This window comes from Euleptes europaea, chromosome 6 (genome assembly GCF_029931775.1).
Source record: "Euleptes europaea isolate rEulEur1 chromosome 6, rEulEur1.hap1, whole genome shotgun sequence".
NCBI lineage: Eukaryota > Metazoa > Chordata > Lepidosauria > Squamata > Sphaerodactylidae > Euleptes > Euleptes europaea.
In genome coordinates, this window is record NC_079317.1 from 34,928,704 (window position 1) to 34,947,558 (window position 18,855).

Below are 18,855 nucleotides of genomic sequence, written 5' to 3' on the forward strand. Positions count from 1 at the left end.
CGAGCTGCCGTTCCCCGCCCCGACGGCCAGCTGGGAGGCGGGTGGGGCCACACAACCAGCTGGGCGTATGCGCCAGCTCACTCTGTGTGGCCCCGCCCGCCTCCCAGCTGGCCGTCAAGGCGGGGAACGCTGGCTCGCGCCGTCCCGACGCGCACGCGCCCAGCCGGCACTCGCTCCATAAGACGCACGGACATTTCCCCTCACTTTTGAGGAGGAAAAAAGTGTGTCTTATGGAGCAAAAAATACGGTAGATTAATTAGTTCTCATATTTCATTTTTAAACTCTGAACTGGCTTGTAGTGACACTATGAAAGTTTCTAATAGCTTGTCTAGATTTGGGGGTTGTTGTTGTTGTACTATTCTGTTCTTGGATAAGCTTATTTCCCAAACCTTCTTGCCCCTAACATTGCAGGAGAATGAGTTCCAACCCTTCCCTGAAAAGGGGGAGCACAGGGGTATTGTAATGAAAGTGATGGTCCTTATGTAACCTAAGGAGACCATACTGCATCACTCCAATGTCGGAATCAAAAGATTGATGAATTCTATAATGTGCTTTCATTGTTATTAATTTTACTGAGTGCTGCTGTTTGGTGCCTCTTGGAAACCAGAAGGCCCTTTTGGTCACACAATAATATTAGCTGAACTCCGAAAGCTGTTCTGCTGGAAACAAACACTCTGTCCTTGCTTGATGAATAATCAAGCAGATGTAAATATTCACAAAACTAAACATGCTCTTTTAAAGACTGTGAGAGTCCCAGGGGCTAAATGTCCATTTGAGCCTCCCTGCTCCTTCTTTTTGCACCATATCATTTTTCCCAAAGTCTGAAATTGGATATGCACACAGTCTTTTTGGAAACAATCAACATTTGACGTCAGAATTCAATAAAGCAATATGTTAAGGGGCCAATCCTAAGCAGATCTACTTAGAAGTCAGTCCCATTTTATGCAGTGGGGCTTACTCCCAGGGAGGTATCCTTAAGATTGTAGTCTATGTCTTCACAATTGAAATACACCCCCCAATACTGTTGGTTTCACTTGAAAAGTACTGTGCTCCTTCAGCAAGTGGGATCCTTAAATTGCTCAGAGGGTTTTCGCCCTCAGCTTAGTGGGATTTGGGGTGGGGGGCTGGCAACAGTGTCTATCAAGAACATAAGCTGAGCCAGTAAGTATTCCTTGGAAGTCCTGGCTGGGTAATAGCCTGAATGGAGACCATGGTGATGGATTTATCAGCCATGTTATTGGACTGCTTAGGGATATGAGAGAGGAGACAGAAAGGAATTCATTAACTATATGTTGATTAAATGTGCAGGTCAAACATGACAGTAGGAGCAGATCCCTTCACAGAAGACAATGCCCCAGTAAGTGGAGAGCAATCCCAAAGAACTGAAGTCTCTCTTGGCCTGGGATTATAGTTTCACTAATCAGTGTGACTGTCTGGGAACAATAAATGATCTAATTTCAAACACTGAAACACAATACCATATGTCAGAATTGATGCTACATCCCCCTATGTGTGATGCCTGGCACAGCTGCCCCAAGGGACCTCAAGATATTTGTAGGGCAACCCCTCCACTTGGCTTCTCTCCACAGTTAAGGCATTTTCATAGTACATTCCACTCATTCGGCCACATGATGTTTGCTAATGTGAAGTTCCCTTCTGAAACCAGTGCCTTTCAAAATTTAGTCAGACAGTGAACGACTGCAAACAATCTTGGGATTTATTTAGCGACTTTAAAACCATCTTCCAACAAACATTTTCTGATGATCAGCAGCAGGTCCCAATGTCTTTCTGGCTCCCATGTTTTCAGCCTTTTTTAAAAAACACTGACAGAATGGGCATTTGCACAGAGGGGGAAATGTCCATGAAAATGCTCACGCATGCATGAATTTTGGCTTGGCCTTATTATACCACATGAATTTTGTGAATGATGGAATTGGTTGTGAGGTGGAATAAAGAAGAAAGCTTGTATCCTACCTATGTCTCAAAATAATGAATGCCAAATCTTAGACTGGAATTGGATTTGGAGACACCAGGGACTGATCCTTCCCCAACAACTGCCTGGATCTCCAAAGGAGAGATTGTTTCAGACTTTCACAATCAAGATGCAGAGATGATTATTTGTGGGGTATTACGTAGTCAGGGTCAGCTATGCCTGAGACCCTTTGCTTTCTCAGTCTTCCTTCCTTCATACCTCACAATCCATGTCACAACCTCAAACTGGGGTGATGACACTCCATTTTCCTTGGTACAGTTTTTTAATCCTCTAATACTAAGTAAACTAACAGGTTTCAAAAATGTGTGAGCCACCTCTGTGGGAACATATAATCTTTAGTCATTATATCAAGGTTCGATCCTGAATCCACTATAGTCATTTATGCATGGGAGTTTTACCTGAGGTTCATTGCTGGCTGGACCCACACTTTCCATTTGGGAATCTCTGCACCAGCAGTCTCCAAGCTCAATTCAAGTCCTGCCCCTTTAAATGCTGTTTTGTAATTGGCTTACTTCACAGTGCTCACTGTGAGACAAAATCCCCCCCCCCAAAAAACCAATTGCTGCACAAAAAAGCATTTTAAGAACAGAAAAACAAAACAAAAACAAAAAACGGAGCAATCTGAAAGAAAGGGGTGGGGAGAAATCCAAGACTTGGTTTTTAAAAGCCTTTCTTTTGCTCAGAAAGAGCTCAGAGGAAGCAGGAAGCATTTGAATCCCCGCCTTTTTACTTGCTGTTTTGTGATTGGCTGTGAAAAAAGCCACGCCTCTGTGTCCAATGCTTTGCCTTCTGTATGGAGATTTCAGCCGGGCTGAGATCAGGGGAGAGAGAAGAGTCAAGTTAACAGAGGAGTGGGAAGACCCGGACATTGTGAGGGCTGGCAGGGAGGCCATTTCTAATGGACGGAAAACTCATGCAGAACTCCAGGAAACAACTGAGTGAGAAAGGGGGTGAATGTGAGTCCAAGTACCCATGCATAAATGACCAATTTCTCTTCCAACAGTGTAGTAGTGAATAAAGTGTGCTACTTAAATGAAGAGTGCATCATGCTCTCAACCTTTTAATTCTTATTTTTCTTGAGACCTACGCAGGAGTGATTATCAGCTTCCATCAATTATTTTACCAATGTCTGTTTCTTCTTTTAGCCTCAAACATAAAAAGCATTTCACAGCTTTTACTTCTCTCAATTGTTATTTTGTCTTGTTCATATGCTGTTAATTTTCTTCATTGAAGAACTGAACTAGAGCTCCTGCTGCAGGGATATCGATTCAGATTCAAAGGGGCAGGTAGCTCATCTTGTTCAGCACCTTTCTCTGTACATTTCATATGATGGGCACAGTCTGATGGTCCAACATCAAATGTTATGGATCTTAAGCCTCTCTGTTATGGATGTGCTCTTCCTCTCAAGGAAGGGGTCCTCCAGTTTAAGATTTAGATTCCCTTAATTTTCCAATCAAGTAAAATCGAGTGAAAAAGCTGGTAGGATCCAACCAAATATCTTTCATGGTAGTATCATGACAGGGACAACATAATATAGCCTACTGCACATTTAAAAGGTCTTAAGAGTAAACAAGCTGGAATCAGACTAGTGGTCCATCTAGACCAGCATCCTGTTTTCAACAAGGGACAGTCCAGTGCCACAGAGAAGCCCACAAGCCTAGCTCATGGGCAACAGTCTTTACCTGCTAACTTCCAGCTCTTAGATGTTGTTTTTTCTTAATGTATAAATCGGCATTTGCTTATCTAAGTTCCTCTTTTTAAAAAATTACATTCTTTGCAGCTTCAGCGAGTTCACACTTCATCTCCTCTCACACCTCATTTGGCATTTTTGTCCTCTGTGCTTTTTGGTAATGCAAACTACTCACTAGTTGCTACTCTAGAGCTTCCTCCAACACACTCCAAATTACTCCCAAAGGACTGAAGGAATTGTTTCATGCACTGGAAGCATGAATCCTGAACTCTGAAAGAAGCAGCTGGTGATCTGAGTCAATAAATGCATCTGGCAGAGTTTGCAAAATGACTATCTTGTGCTTTCCAATACTGGCATAAGTGGTCAGCAACTGGGAGCCTCCTGGGCCATATCTGGCCACAGAGGGGTGTCATTTGCCTTCTCCACCACTGCCAATGTTACCAGCCCAACAACAGAATAATGGAAAGAGAGAATAGAATACCAAGTCTTGATACCTCCTTTTGTGCGTGAGATTTTGAGGTCTCAACTTTCCACCTTTTTCTCAAAGTGGCCTTCCAGGAAAATATTTTGCCTGTTTTAAAGGATTGTGAGGGGTTTTTTTTAACCCATGAGTCAACCTTTATCTTTTAAAAAGTTGCTTAAAAAGGTAAAGGTCCCCTGTGCAAGCACCCGGTCATTCCTGACCCATGGGGTGACGCCACATCCCGACGTTTACTAGGCAGACTTTGTTTACGGGGTGGTTTGCCAGTGCCTTCCCCAGTCATCTTCCCTTTACCTCCAGCAAGCTAGGTACTCATTTTACCGACCTCGGAAGGATGGAAGGCTGAGTCAACCTTGAGCCGGCTACCTGAAACCAACCTCTGTTGGGATTGAACTCAGGTCGTAAGCAGAGCTTAAACTACAATACTGCAGCTTACCACTCTGCGACACGGAGCTCCTGAAAAGTCGCTTACAGCCATCTAAATAGGTAAAAAAAAGCAAACTTGGGTTTTCTTTTAATTCTCCCACACACTTTTATTATTTATTTTAATTAATTGTATTAATGTTTGATACTATGTAGTACATTGTTTTATGAAGACCAGAAAGCTGGAATTGACAGGATTCTATCAGCCTAAAACTCCACAGAAGGTTCTACAGAGTGTTGCTGGTCCTCCAGAGGAATTGCTTGACCACTGTGGGAGAAAAAATGCTGGACTAGAGGGACCCCTGGTCTGATCCAGAAGGGCTCTTCTTAATGTTCTTATGTTCATTCAGACTACAGGAGAAAAGCTCAAACTCATCCCTGTTCTACTGTGATTGTGGGATGAAACTTCTAATGATGATTTCTCATTGCATTTACTATTATTAAAATTACTTCTGTGGCATCAGAATTCATATATATTACACTTACAGCCCTGACAATATCCTCAAATATAGGTGTTACAGCGCCAGAAGATGCATGTACTACAACACCTTAAACTTGCAGTTCACAACCCTGCTCATTCTCTTGCCCCATCCCCTTTGCATACTTTGCTTTATTTTGCTAATTCTTAGATTGATATGATTCTGGGACACATGGGGCTGGAGAAACTCAGTAAGACTAAAGATCAAGGCATAAAAGCAGATTTAGATGTTGTTTTCCCCCTTAAAGTAAAGGTCCCCTGTGCAAGCACCAGGTCATTCCTGACCCATGAGGTGACGTCACATCCCGACGTTTACTAGGCAGACTTTGTTTACGGGGTGGTTTGCCAGTGCCTTCCCCAGTCATCTTTCCTTTGCCCCCAGCAAGCTGGGTACACATTTTACCGACCTCGGAAGCATGGAAGGCTGAGTCAACCTTGAGCCGGCTACCTGAAACCAACTACTGTTGGGACCGAACTCAGGTTGTGAGCAGAGCTTGGACTGCAGTACTGCAGCTTACCACTCTGAGGTATACAAAGTAGAAAAGAAGTATCATCATAATTTCAACACAACCCTTAAGCAAATCTGAATTTCAGACTTCTGACATTTCAAACACTCTGGGGGTGGAATTTTATTTTAGACTCTTCTCTACTCATGTCCTCAGAGAACAAGCAAGGAACAGTAACAATGGAAGCATCCCTCAAGCTTTTTAAAATAAATAAATGTGCAGATTTGAGGTTAGGAATGTTCATTTGCTGAATCTCAGCAATGTGGTAATTCAGTCAGATTATTCTACATAATATTTTGCTATAATAGCACTGAAATCACTTTATGGGTCATATATTTTTAGGTACAGTAACTGACTCCAAAGTACTTGTTATTTGTACGGCAGTGATACCAAGATGCAGAATATGACAGATTTTTCTTAGGACGGTAAAGAATTAATCTTTGAAAGGTCTTACAATCAACAGAATTTGGTATCATCAGAAAGCACCAGAAATTCTATTGTGAATAAATGGGTTTTTATCACAATTGATTTCCCATTGTGAGAAGTATCCACTTCAACACCCTATTAGGGCCTGTAATGTGTAATTAAACGAGAAGTATAGTCACTGGCATGCAGAAGAAATCTACATAGTTAAAATTGCATTGAGAATAACATAACAGAATTTTCCAGTACAAAATCTCATGGGAATACTTTAAATTCCAGTCTCTACTATTTGAGTAAATTCCTTGTGGCTGTAGCAAACTAACTTGAACTCAGTTTGTCGGCTATTTTTGTTAAGGCTCAGAAATTAGGGGACGTATGCAATGCAGTGGTGATTGAGTTTTCATCATTTAACACAATACCTTACACTTTCCTAAGATCACCTGTCCATTTCTATTTTGTCCTGAAACAGTTTTCATAAAATCCCACACATTCCATTTTATTCTTGCTTCTAATCCAATTTCCCCTCTATAAATACCTTAACAGGAGAGGGAAAATTCTCATTCCCATACATTTTTGCTTACATTATATAAGAGGGGAAATTGTGTTTAAATGTGGTATATAAATATTTCCTGTCATAATAAAGCATTGCGGGGGGGAATTAACCCTCACTGTTTTCATTTTGACCAAATTATAACAAAATGTTTCATTTGGGAATGGGGAAAAGAATTACAAAGAAAAATTCCAATCTCTTTTGAGGGGAAAGTGTATCCTCTTTAAAAATTGACAACTTGCCTGAGAAGAAAAATGTAATTAAAATTTATTAACTGGTTCAATAAAGATACTAAAATAGTAAACATTCAACTGCTTCATTTAATGGGAAAGGTAAAGAAAAACTGGATTAAAATAACAGCGCCCTGTTGAACCAGTTAGTGGAATAAAAAATTCAAATATACGTTGCTGGAGTTGTATACTAGTTTAAGAAGAGACTGATTACAAACAACTTATGCAGGTTAATCAATATAAACTAGTGGTACTTATTTAGCATTATTTAGGAATATAATAAAATAATTTAAGTAATAGAAATATTAAGTAGCAAAATGTGTTGCTAATTCAGCCAATATTGATGCAATTCAGAAACAGAAAAACCAGTAGGACAAAAACTGAGTGTTCAAATTAGAGACAAAGCCAACTACACCCCTAGAATGTGACATGGCTAAAAAAAAGTTAAAGTTGCCTACCAGAAAGATCCTGTCATTCAGCAAAGATTCATATGGAGTTACAATATCACATTGTTATAAACAGAAACTTTGAAAGCAGCAGAAGTTATCAGGTGGTTTACGTAGACTTGGTTTACGTAGACTTGGTGGTTTACGTAAACTTGATTAAAATCCAGTAATATGTGAATTAAATGAAGAGTGTAAGGAACAAAGGTAGAAATTTTTTTTAACGTGGTAACAAAAATTTTGGAAAACAAAAAAAATGACAAAAAAATCAGTTAAAAATATCTCTGCACAATGGGATCACTTGAACGTAGAAATAATTTGCCTCTGGAGAGACAGAAGGGGAGGAAGCCCAAGTTTTGTTGATATTAAAATGAATCTAGATAGATTATAAGATATTCCATTTATTCTATACATACATGATTGCTAAGTGCAGTTTTTTACAAACAAGTAAAGGCAATCATAGTCAAGGCTCCTGTTTACAGAGTCTTATTACTTATACCAGGCAAAACGAGACTGCACCACTTCAAAAAACAGGGCAGAATCCTGAAATGGCCCAGAGAAATCAGCAAAGAGAACCTAATTTGTACCCAACTCGGGCATCATGATTCTATGCTTGACACAAGGATTAAACAATCGGGAATATATGACAGAGGAATTGGCATTTTACCTTTCAAACCACAATGTAATTTCATTAACTCTCAGTTAATGAAAACACTGCAAGTGACCCTCCAACTGCAACTCAAGGCATCCATGCTTCCTTGTTCTGAGGGGGAGGGGGAGACACTAACCGCATGTGTTGCTGAGTGTCAACCAAGTCCTGTAGGGGGCTGTAGAGTTCTACATTTGCACTCTGTGGCTGTTGCGGCACGAAGTGAAGCAATAGGAACTATTCTGAGGAGTTCCAAAAGCAGCGGCTGGCCTGCGCCTGCCGAAGCAGCAATGAATGGGCTTGTGGTGAAATTCCAAAGCAGAGCTACACTCTTCTAACTCCACTGAAGTAGATCGGCTCAGAATGGTGTGATTCTGGATGGCATTGTTAGTCACACGTCTTTGCCCAATATCTCTTATATATTAAAAAAAAAAAAACCAAGCTTGCTTCACACTACACTAAATGCATACCTAGATACAGAAATGCTGAGCAACGGCAGCTTTTCCTCTATGCTTTATTTATAAGAGTCAACCTTGTTTGCCATTGAAATGCACACATACACAAACACGCTTGCCTTGTTCGTAAAACAAACATTGCTGTGACTCAGAAGGCCATTTTAACAACTGACTTGATTCCCTTCCCTTTGCATTACCCATATCAGTAATTTGAATGGAAAAAAGATGCATTATATGTATGTTCAATTTTTAAAAACCTTTTTATCTTGCATTTGGAGCATTCACGAATGACATGTTCCATGTTAACAAGTATTCTAACTTAACATCACTTGTGAAAATAGCTCAGTCTTAAAAACAGCTGCTGCAGAAGCAGATTCCATGCAGAGTTTGATTTAAACATGCTGCCCCGTAAGGCCATTCTTCTGCCAGCCTTCCCAGTCTAAACCATATCACCTCTGATTGCCCACCGCAAAAGAACAAGCAGTGCCTCCAGTTTGTCCCCATCATCCTCCCATCCTAACCCCTAGACTGCCTTAAGTCGGCCTATAACACTCCCATAATTTGCAGCTTCTGACAATAGGAAGAAATAGGATGCATGTTGCCATACAGTCAGTAAAATTAACTGATTAATTTTGGTCAAGTACAACAGTGCCCCTGATTCATGTTCATTATTTTTAATACTTTAGAACCCCAAAGGTGGGAGGTGCTATCTTAGAAAAAAATATTCCACTTTCTCTCTCATATGAAAAGGAATGCCTCTTCTAAAATTCAATTTATGTATGTATGTATGTATGTATTTATACCCAGCTTTTCTTCCTAATGGGAACTTAAAGTGGCTTCCAACATCATTCTCCACTTCTCCATTTTATCCTCACAACAACCCTGTAAGATTGGTTAGGCTGAGAAATAGTGACTGGCCCAAGGTCACCCAAGTGTACTTCCATCAACGGATTACAACCACGCAAATGATAAAATTCATGAAAGATTTGATCACATGATGTCCCCAATTAAAATCAGTGGCAAAGCAGAGAAGACAGAAAACTAATCTATAGCCTGTAGGGGGTGTTCACAATATATTATTTCCTACAATATTAAATTTGTTGCACCTTAATGTTTAAGGTGAATATTTCACCAGCCTTCTATATTTAGACTTTCTGAAGTAAATTGTTTTTCTCTGTCTCCTACAAACATGCTTTAGAAGTTCACACTGTTTGTGTTTTTGATTCTTATGTGTTCTAACTTCGTAATTAAGAAGAACATCAGGTGAATTTGTCTTTGCAAAGACCAAGCAGAAGGGCAACAATATAGGTTGGACATCCCAACCGTGCCTTTTCAAAGCCTGCCCTGCTACAGCATTAGTTAAACAAGACATAAAACCCAAGGGACGGTTTTACGATCTCGTATGTACGAACAGACTGAAGTGAGAGACCAGGGATGAAGGTTATGGGAAACCATAAATGCTTGGCCACCTTAGGAAGATCATAAACCTGACTATAAGCAAATGAATAGGGTAAGCGGTAACAGTCCAGCAATAAAAGACTGGGAACCTGGTCAGGCACACAGGACAACTTGACCAGTCTATGGTGTAATGAGGAAGCTGGATCCTTGCTTGAGGCCTGAACTGGCACAGAAACTCTATTAAAACAAACAAACAAAATAACCTGGCTACCTCTAACTTTATCTGGACAGGAAGAAATGAAAAAAAATTGATGGTGGGGATGGTCTGACTTTAGAAACTGTTTTGCTTTTTCAGTTCTTATGTATTAGTTAGCAACGCCTCCAGGGCCAGAGACATCATGGAACACACTGTACTATGTACGGATCAGAAAACACTATTAGTTCATCCAAACCTCTCAATGGATTTTAACAGGAATTTAAAAAGTCTAAATCCCTGTGAAAAGATCTATTAGCTAATAAAGCCACTGTAGCAAGGATGACACTTGTACAAATACATTTTCTTACAATTGCTGCACCTTCAAAATGCTTTCAAATGAAGTGAATTATCTCTAAGGGGTATGGGAACTTGTAAAAGGCTTGAGCTGTGTGACCCCTTTAATCCATCCAATATTAGGCTCGTTAGTCATCAGGATAACAACCGTATTTTGCAAATCATGTACTGTTATCTGATAAACTAGCGAGACCCAATACAATATCTAATAGTCCAACACCATCAGCACCAAGATATATAACTGCTTCTTCACAGAAACCTCTCTTCTAATCCTTCTTAAACTCAACAAGACTGATTGGTTTTTATTATTCATGAATTAATTTTTAAGTCTTGGGCCAACAGGGGAATTGAATCTATAACATTGTGCACAGATTGAAGTAAAAGAAGCTTCACACTGACAGAAAAAGAACAGCCAGAACAGTTGATTCTTTTATTCTTCAATCACCAATTAAAGAATGTTTTGTTCTATTTTCCCTAAACTATTTAGTGATAATTGAAGAGAAAACGAAAGGGAGGGAGAAAAAAGTGAGTTTATTACAAATATTACAAACAGTATCTTAAGGGTTTTTTTAATGCAGACATCTCAATCCTTACTCATAAGTAAGTTCCTTTGAGTCCAACAGAATTTACTCCTTAGTAACGGTCTGCACAACTGCAACTTTACTTCCTCAAATATACGTGGACTGAACACAGGGTAATTGATCATGCTGTTACACACTGCAGTTCCCTCAATGCAGAAAAGTATCTTGAAGATTTGGAATTTTGAGTGAAATGGAAAAAATGGACAAAGACTAACATTTTCTGGGTATGGTTCTTTCCACAGTATTACTCTCAGAATGAAAATTACAAAAAACAGAGGAAACTATTTGTCTGTTGGCTTCTGCAGAATTAAAAAGAGAAACCTTGATTGGCATGAAAGTATATTCAAGAGCAATCTTTCCAAATATCTGTCCAGCATGAAAGATTGTGGGTGCAAGAGATGTATAGGCAATTTACCAGACTGGCATATTTACAACACACACACATAAACACAAACCACCACCACCCAAAAAAAACCCTCACAGTTCCTCAAAAGTCCAAATTAAATTCAAACAAAATAACAAAAGTAAAAAATAAATAAATCTGGATTTATATCACCCTCAGTCCTCCTGCCTCATTCTTAACAAAACAAAACCGTGATTTGTTCATGTTATGTACATCTGGCACCTTTTTATCTTCTTGAATTTTAACAGTATTTTAAAAACCTCCTGAAAACTTCTCAAACAATGCTATCTGCTCTCCAGCTCTCTTTGTTCCATATCAAACTACATCTACTAGTAAGGGATGCATGCCCCATACTTACATATTAAGCCACTTTGTATTTGTTATCTTTTATGATCCACAGCCATTGACTAAGAGCCACCTTTTAAGGGAGATAAGATTAAATTTAATCCTATTCCTACAAATTGGTATACTTTGAGATATATGCTCGAGCTGTACAGATACAACTTTAACATGTGCAACCACACAAGACATAAACAGGTAGATAGCATATATGCATATTTGTACTGTGCATAACACATACTGATTTGCTTGTATATTGATTCTCATATTCATAGACTACTTGTGAGCATACACACTATAGAAACTCAAAGCAGAAATTCTCTGATATATGTGCCCCCGTGTGTTACAAAGACTTATGAGTGTGATTAAAACAGGCCCATGGTATGAGTAAGAAAGTACAATCATAAACAAATTTATTCTAAATTAAGTTTGGAAATATAAATTAATATGTAAACGCATCAGTCCCAAATTGCTGTCATTCTCAAAAAGGATGTCTTTCTCCAACCCTGAGGAAAGTTCTCTAAGGTGTTGAAGTAAACTCCCCCTTTTTTAAAAGGCTATTAAGACATCAGATCAGAGAGCCTATCTTGGGATTACTTTCCAGGGCTGAAAGGCAGTTTGGACAGTAGCAACACATTTTTTCCCTGCCTCTGGTCCCAGGTTAAACTGCATTGCAGACTACACTCAATTGTCCGCAAATCACACTGCATAATAAGCCAGTTAGGTGCAGGGGGGCCTCTTCCCTTCAGATAAATCTAGCGCAAAAGAGACCTATATGCCAAATTGACTACTGAAGTGTGATAGGCAATGGACATTAAGGTTTTAGGTTTCCCAGGAATTGCTGTTCAGCATCTTATAGCAGTACAAAATACCCCTGCCCCTTCCCTCCCTGGACTACAAAAAAAAAAGCAAACAGCATAAAAATAGAAACACTTGAGAAGTTGAATGGAGCAGTAAGAGGAGAAGGGATGGAGAGAAGACAGAAGTGCCCAGAAAGGCAGAACATGCATTGAGGTGGGTTACAAGCAGTATACTGAATGAAGATTCACTAAACCGTTTCTCGTCATCATCATTATTAGCTGTTGTTGAAGCAATTCATTTTCACATATCAAATACCTGATGTGAACATGGAAATCAAACCCAAAGCTACCATAACTCAGAAACCATTTTGTTATCAAATTCTGAAGGTGAACAAAAACTGAAAAAAGTCTTCCCCAAATCCCCTTCATGACTAGCCAGTCACCTTATAAAAATGTGAATACGTCTTCTATATATGAGCCTCCTGCCCTTAAACACCTACATTCTTAAACTCACATACAATAATCAGTTAAAACCCTCAAATACAGCAAACAGTGTTTAATGTAAATATGCATTTCAAAAGGGGGGAAAACTTGCTTCATATAAAAAAAATCTTAGCCATTCATTTGTGGAGCTTTGTTTTACATGCATATTTAGTTTTACAGACATACAATTATTCTGGAGAAACAAAGCTAAGTACTTGGTCTATGGGTCACACTTAAGAATTACAAAATTTATTTTAGAAATAAAATGAGAAATGACAGAACATTGTATTTCTACCCCTTGATTATCCTCGTAGTTTTACAGGGAAGAAATAACAGCTATCCTATGCAAAGTAAAACCAAAAAAGAAAGCAATTTTAAACCATGACCACATTTCTGACAAAGAGGACAGCAGGCAATATACTCTCCAGCACTGTTCACAAAGGCAGTTCAGCTTTTATAAGAAGGTGCTGTAAAGTTGGAAAAAAAGTAACAAATGTTACTTTAAAAAAAATGGAATCTCCCCCAAAATAGCCATGGCTTGGCATATGAGTAAAAAGAATATTCAGCAAAAAACAAAACAAAAAAAAAACCACCCCCCCACACACACAGCTAAAGTATATATAGCCAAATCACAAGCCATGTAAGAGTGTGCCTCCTGTGTTAACATACAAAATGCTCCCAGCCGAAAGTCCCAAACACTATTTAACCATTACAATGTTGTAAGGCACAGATGCATATTCTAAAAGCATAGAAAAATGGTGTTGCTTGTGTCAGAAAGGAACATGTGGAAGACAGAAGGATCTGTCCAGAGTTCTGACGTCTGCCTACAATCCTAACACAGAAGAGTTTTCCCTTCCTCCCAGCCAACCCACAAACAGGATACAATGATTATGGAGATACCCTAGAAATCAACGCCTCACCGGCAATGCAGAATCGGACAAGACACGCCGCCTCTCTCTATGCTCAATCCATTCCCTTTCACACTAAAAAACAAAACAAAAACAGCTTTGTCATGGCATGTCACTGCAACTTAAATACTGCATATATAGGGGAGCAAAAGAAAACCTCTGGCATGATGAAATTTGCATTAAAAAGCAAACTACAGCACCCTATACATACATACAAATAACATTTGTGACTTTATTATGAATGGATTCCATTGCTTTCAAGATACTCGTAGGTTACTTTTTACAACCTGCCTGTTCAAAGCTCAGTGTGGCAGTTAACAGTAAGGCCTTCTGAAGCGCCTGTGAGCACATAGCCATTCAGCATGCTAATATTTATTAGCACATCTTTTCCATAATGGGAAAAATGACATTATTTCTAAAAAAGCATCCAGAGCAAAAGGAACTGTAACAAAAGTACCAAGGTTACCACTGCAGGGCAGAAATCTAGAAGCAGTAATCATTCCCAGAAAAAAACACAGACATGATGCCAGTGAAACAACTCATGCATCATGACAAAGTGGGTTCTAGCTCACACTACAATAAATGTGCTGAGTTAAAGGTACCACAAGACTCGTTGTCAGTTGGTTAAACAGCGCAGACCATTCCTTCATGACTTACACAGGCAATGAAAGTTTTGGATCCTTAATTCCCCAGTTTGTTTGCTAATTACATTTGCAATTAAAAACATTATGAAACATTATTCTACCATGTGTTTCACCGCAAACAGGCATAATTTCCTAACAGATAGCCACCTCTAGCAATGGAGCAAAGAATTTTTTTCCCTGACAGACAAAATAACCTGCACCTCAGATGCAAATGCCACTTTGTAGGCAACTTTTCTAGTGCGAAGAGGCAGGAAAGAGCTTAAGAAACCATGCTACTACAGCAAAGGTAAGAGAATGAACATTTAAGAACTTCTCAAAGGTACTTTTCCATAAATCAAGACGTTTTCTCTGTGTTAATACTCAAAAATTACACACCATCAGTGTAATAATTTCAACTTTAACATGTAAAATACTTTCCCTGTCTTACATGGTGATTCCAATGTAATCTTTTATGTACTTCGAAGAGGAAGGACAGGAGATTTTGTTCTGGTTACGTGCTGCAGTTAATGCTGTGAGTTTTGCTTATATAGACGCAGACGTACCTCTAAACAACCATCCAATAAAGTCATTAATATCTAAAATACCTTTACCACTATACTTTTTACAAGGGTAGCGTGAGACACCTATGCTTGCTGTGTGCTTTGCACCTTAGAGGTACACAAACTATTCTTCTACATATGTACATATATAAAAACAAATAACAACAAACTTACTTTTAGTTAGTACAGAAGGCATCAAAGGGGTTACCTTTAAATTCTTTAAGCAAAACAGTTGCTATGGGCACTTCTCTACCCCATGACACAGAACAGAGTGTGCATGCCAAGAGCATGTCCAGCTTAATATGCTGTTGGCATTTCGTTCCCTAATTTAAAACATCCTGATTTAAACATGCTTACAAGGCATCGATCATCACTGCACTAGAGAATTTTGCTTCCATAGCAGCTTAAATGTACAATCTTTCCATTCCTCCCTATCTCAATTATTTAAAGTGATTGTATCCAGAACAGAAATGTTTCAGGTTTTCAGGACCGGGGGGAAGAGGTATATGATATTTAATCCATCCAATAATAAAAAGGTGTTGATTTGTAAGACACATCACCAAATTATGACAGACGAGAGATGAATGTGAGAAGGGATCAGAAAATTAGGACCAGAACAACATTTTCTCCTGGGGCGGGGGGGAGGCTGTGCTGTGAAATTTCAGTCACAGCAACTTTCTCTTGACACAATTCCTCCAAAGTCTCTTCTCTCTCAGGCTAAATGCAATATCTATTGATTACTTCCAATCAATACAATGAAAAGATCCCTGTTCAGTTTTTTCCCTTAAAAAAATAATAAATTGATCTTTCCATAATTTTCCAATAATTGACATGAAAAAAGTAGAATCAGAAGGAAAAAAACCTTTAAAATGTCCTTTAGTATTCAAAGCTACCCAAGCTCTTGGTAAAAGGAACCAGACACACAACAGAAAACCTATTCAGGGAAGTCAGCTAAATCCTTTCCTTGGCGTTAAATTGGTCTGCCAGTGACAAAACACACATACACACAGAGAGAGTGTCCAAGTGTACTCAGAGCACTTACAGCTTCATTCAGCCTTTCTGTTTAGAATTTCTTCCCTGTCACAGAACTGAAAAAGAACAACAGTCCCCCATTCTAGATTTCCAGGGGTGCCTAGAACTCAAGCATTTATTCCAACCTTTCTGACAATGATTTCTCTTCATTTGCCAAAGCAAGCACTCAGAACCCAAGTCACATTACTTTGGTCTGTAAATAAGGACCAACGTAAGAAACAGCAAAACAAATTAATTCCCCATCCCCTGAGTTTATTCTAGTTTTGAATAGCAAGTGGAATCATACTATATCCCTCTGCATCTAGGTCTCTCTGTGCTTATTTGTTTTTTCACTTTTTTTTGCAACTGTTTAACTGTTTGTGCATTTATGGTGGCAACACCTCGTGCATCTTTCTTTCACTAGAGAGAAAGCATTTTTAATGGACACACATGACAGTCACAGAATGCTTTGGTGTACCCCTTGTGGGATTAGTTTCACCTAATACAGTAACCTTAGTCTGTTTCACTCTTCTGCACAAGCTATTGATTAGGTGATTAGGAATAACAAAAAGTATCTTCCCGCAATCCTAAACAACATCTAAGGCTGCAGCTAAAAGGAAACAAGGAAAAACACTTCTTATCTGAGACTGTGATGTTAAAGAGGAAAAAGTACTGGATTTCACTTTAAGGTACATACAATGGATTAACAAGCTCAAATACAGACATGATATATATGAATAGATATAGAGGGACAGCATACATATTTATGCACACATACAGATCTATATTATGCAGTCACTGTATGCAGATGGACATTGACAGTCCGCTTCTAATTTCATGCACTTCACCTGTCTCAACCTGCAAGATAAATTGCAAATTCATTTGTTTCGTACATTTGCCTGCTTAATCCTGCTCTTACAAAAGGCTTCTGTTTGGATCATGCTTCAGATAGGCAAACGTTTCCAACACTTTTTAGCAACCACAAGTAATTACTCCGAATAGTATTTTACAAACATCAGATTAATAAACAACCATAGAACGAAATGTTCAGGGTCACTTAAGGGCAAGGTTCTGAGGTTCAGAAACCAGTGTAAGGCAATGGTCAGCTCCTTTTTTCAATTCCCTGTTAAAGTGCTCACATCACTGGAATAGACAGGGAAGGAAGGGGGAAAGACCATTTCTTAACCCGGGAAGGTAAAATCCAGGAGACCATGTTCTCCTGGGTTTGAATTTCCTCAGTTCAGCCAGGCCTTGCTTAGAATCACAAGCAGATGTGAAATCATCAAGGTACACAGCTTTTTTCTCAGTTTTAAAATATGCATGGATAACTTCTTTGCCTGTTACTACCATCCTCTCTCAGTATTATGTCCCAAAGAAGTGTTTGGAACATCTAAAAGGCACTAGTCATCAGCTGCAGCCACATTCTCTCCAGGTTATAACAAACCAGCTTTGCAAAAGTTGTGGGGGAGGGAAGAGTTTGTTCTAAACATTACAAATTCATACACATTTTGCTTTTAATTTTTTTTACAGAAAAGAGATGAGAGGGGTTTTTTAATTGTGCAGTTTACCTAAATGACCTGTGATTATGATGAGAAATTGTAAAAGATAACAGATGTAGGCAGGAAAATAATTTTTAAAAGCTTTTAAGTAATTGTGCAAATTATTTACATGAACACTGCCCTTAGCAGGAACTTGTGACAGATGATACTTGGCCACAGGCAGTTAATAAAAAATAGTCCTATTCTATCAATACACCTTTTAAAAAATCCACATGCACTAAATAAATCAGCAATAATGCAGCTGTAGCTGGCCTTGCTTCATTCCTTGATACTTGACACTTGATACTATGCAACAGGAGTGTCAATGAAAGTAGAAACAAGACATTCAAAATTTATTCAGTATTTTCCAGAATTTCTAACACCTCTTTTGCCCCATTCTTTATCCATCCATCTACTGCTAAAAAAGAGTTTTGAACATTTTCTTAATGTTCTGCATATATCACACTTTTTTAAAAAAGTAAAATCCATTCAAATTTTTGTCCCCCAAAATATTTTAGGGTTGAAAAAGATATTTTGGTAAAACCATGAGTTTACTACCTGGAAAGAAAACTGTACACTCACTTGTTCTTTGCTAAGACTTTCAAAGGCACATCCGCCTGATCCATTTTTTGTGCTTTTAATTAGAAACCAAGTTAACAGTGAGGCAGACGGAATTACATTAGGGACAGCATTGTTGCTGACCTTCTGTTAGCACTATCAAATTATACAAGCCATTCAAAACAATCAGATACGTGCTTCAACTTTTGGTTATTTTGTGGTTTGGCATGAATGTCCCTTGTTCCACAAGTAGGTTGTGTGAACAGGAAACAAAGTTAAAGGGGAAAATACAGTGCCGGTGACTACAAAGCAATGAGCGTATTCTTTCCGAAGGAGATAGTGTTTCACTCTTTAACTCGGTTTTTAGTAAAATACCAAATGTTATATGATTCCTTATTTATTCTTAATCCACTGTTTGGTGAAAACTATAAATAAAGATTGAAAGTGAGACTTTTAATCCAAAGAGGTTTTGCAGAAACCATAGCACTACTGAAAACAAAACCCAGTGTAGATTAGATTTGCAATATCTTTTATTGGCATTAAAGGGACCGGTATAAAATGGGATGACAAATGACAAGGAATGACAGCTAGAAAAAGAGGAGAAAGAGGGATGTCAAAAGGAAAAGAGTAGAAAATGGTCTTTTCTCTGAAAATATATTTATTCATTCATTCTTTAACTCCTGCTATGGTGTTAACTATTAAAACTACACCAGATCCATCTGGGGTGTTGACAGTGTTCTGGGTCAGATGACACCACAGAGGTTTTGGGATATTCATCCAGT

The 18,855-nt window shown here is 38.7% G+C and overlaps 1 protein-coding gene across 4 annotated transcripts in view; it reads right to left on the reverse strand.

Moving 5' to 3' along the window:
• The window catches only part of ESRRB (estrogen related receptor beta), a 194,117-nt gene that overhangs the window by 105,286 nt on the left and 69,976 nt on the right, over positions 1 to 18,855 (reverse strand). For 2 of the 4 annotated variants that reach the window (XM_056850858.1, XM_056850857.1), the window contains exon 2: positions 13,796 to 13,858. The exons of the other annotated variants lie outside the window; for them this stretch is intronic. The gene's annotated coding sequence lies outside the window, so the exon portion shown is untranslated. The remainder of the gene's footprint in view (positions 1 to 13,795; positions 13,859 to 18,855) is intronic. 4 annotated transcript variants of the gene reach the window in all.